General features: G+C 37.3%; 2 non-coding genes across 2 annotated transcripts in view; both read right to left on the minus strand.

Moving 5' to 3' along the window:
- LOC135267834 (large subunit ribosomal RNA) overlaps window positions 1-373 on the minus strand; it is a 4,033-nt gene extending 3,660 nt beyond the window's left edge. The window contains exon 1 of the ribosomal RNA XR_010336206.1: window positions 1-373. This exon is cut by the window's left edge and continues 3,660 nt beyond it. This is a non-coding gene — a ribosomal RNA (large subunit ribosomal RNA).
- A 477-nt stretch (window positions 374-850) lies between these two features.
- LOC135267831 (5.8S ribosomal RNA) lies at window positions 851-1,007 on the minus strand. Its single transcript, XR_010336203.1, has one exon. It is a non-coding gene; the product is annotated as a 5.8S ribosomal RNA (ribosomal RNA).
- Window positions 1,008-2,289: the final 1,282 nt, after the last annotated feature.

Genomic DNA, 2,289 nt, shown 5'->3' on the forward strand with positions numbered 1-2,289 from the left:
CACGGTACTTGTTCGCTATCGGTCTCGTGGTCATATTTAGCCTTAGATGGAGTTTACCACCCACTTAGGGCTGCACTCTCAAGCAACCCGACTCTGAGGAGAGATCCTCCCGTTATCGGCAACGGTCACTACGGGCCTGGCACCCTCTATGGGCTGTGGCCCCGTTCAAGATGGACTTGGACGCGTCGCACAATCTCGGGATGACGGATCCTCCCTAACACCACATTTCCCGGCGTCCGGTTTCGGCCGCGGGATTCAGTGCTGGGCTTTTTCCTGTTCGCTCGCCGCTACTAAGGAAATCCTAGTTAGTTTCTTTTCCTCCGCTTAATAATATGCTTAAATTCAGCGGGTAGTCTCACCTGCTCTGAGGTCGCAAATATAAATTTGCCTTTATTTTGTCAGACGATAATTACACGTATTCCGTTTATATGGCTGCCTCCAAACAATTTCAAACATCGATCTGACGTCGTTGCGAGAATGTTGTTGTTGTTAATTATAGTGCATAAAATATGCATATAAACAACTTTAACGTCTCGGACACGACGATCGCTTCGTTCGAAATTTAAGCGTTGTGGCTGCTTTTTAATATCGGACGTGCTACGTCTAAACCAACTTGTACCAACAAACTAATAAGAATGTCAGCCGCTATTGCGTTTTAGGATGCCGCGTTATTTTTTTATATTGTTTTTATTGTTGTCTACGTTGCATAATATTTTATTATGACAACCGACAATCAATTAACAATTATAGTAACGCGTCATATTTGCACCCAACACGCTCCGACGTAATTGTCTACACAACATTGTGCGCTGTGTTTAAGACAAAAACCGAGCAGTCTTTGAAATTGACACGACCCTCAGCCAGGAGTGGTCCGGGAACAGTATATCCGAGGACCGCAATGTGCGTTCGAAATGTCGATGTTCATGTGTCCTGCAGTTCACAAGTTGACGCGCAATTAGCTGCGTTCTTCATCGACCCACGAGCCAAGTGATCCACCGTTCAGGGTAATCTTTTCAAACAAATTTAAAATATTATTACATAACGCACCGTTCCACATCGAAATCGTTTCATCATCACACAACAACAAAAATAACTACTTAAGGTTATTACAATTGTGATGTATATGTGAGAAACGGACCAATCGAAAGAAACGTTCGGCGTTATATTTTATAATATTTTATTTAATTAAAGTGGCATTTGTTTCTACTTATCGAAAAGAGTATGCAGTTATAGTTTAAGTTTACATAAAGAATAACCCGATGATATTAACGTTTTATAAATACGTATATATATATCTATTAGGTTTTTTTTCTCTATCAACTTTGTCTATAAAACTCTGCTCCTTTTGCGATAAGCATTATGTATATTTATTAAATAGAAAATATGTCGAAAAACCAGACGTTTTCTTCAAACAAACGCCACAGCTGCAAACTTAATCACAACAATATTTACCAAACAATACAATTGTAGGGTGTTTTGTGTGATACGTCGTTTGGTGGGCATTCTAAGAACGTCCGTCGACATAAAAACGAATCAAAAGAAAAGCACAGGCAGTGCAAAACGTTCCTTCGTCAGTCGGGCGTATATCATTTAAAACCCACAGAATCTAAAAAAGTTAATAAACTTTTTTATTTAGATTCCTACGGTTCGTCGCGTCGTTAAAGTAAATTATTACTTCGACGCATGCGGAACCCAGGTACCCGAAAACCGTAAGCCTAAGCGTTTTTTTCCAAACATCACTCACTATCGATAAAGTAAATTGATTTTATGTATTTATAAATGTGCGTTTGTATGTATAGTAGTATAGTAGTAGTATATTTTGTTATTGGTTGTTTCGAGCTTTTTATTGTTATAAAACGTTTTTGTAGTCTTGTACATAAAGTACAGACGAATAGACAGCCCCTTTTATTTATTAATAAACTCCAACCATTTACAAATTGAATTACAACTACAACATCTCTTTTACACATTAATTATACACCATCTTTATTTTCTTTTTTCCGAAGCGAATACGATGAAGAAAATACGCAAAGACTGGCTTACAAAACCGTAAGCCTAAGCGTTTATTTTTCAAACATCACTCACCATCGGTTAAGTAAAATGATGGTATGTATAAATGTGTATTTGTATGTACAGTAGCGTATTAATTTTGTTGTTGGTTGTTTCGAGTTTATTTATATTATGGTTTGTATGTATAAAGTTTTAGTCTTGTACATAAAGTACAGACGAATAGACAGCCCCTTTTATTTATTAATAAACTCCAACCATTTACAAATTAAATTACAACTA

The sequence above is a fragment of the Tribolium castaneum genome, unplaced genomic scaffold (genome assembly GCF_031307605.1).
Source record: "Tribolium castaneum strain GA2 unplaced genomic scaffold, icTriCast1.1 ptg000102l, whole genome shotgun sequence".
NCBI lineage: Eukaryota > Metazoa > Arthropoda > Insecta > Coleoptera > Tenebrionidae > Tribolium > Tribolium castaneum.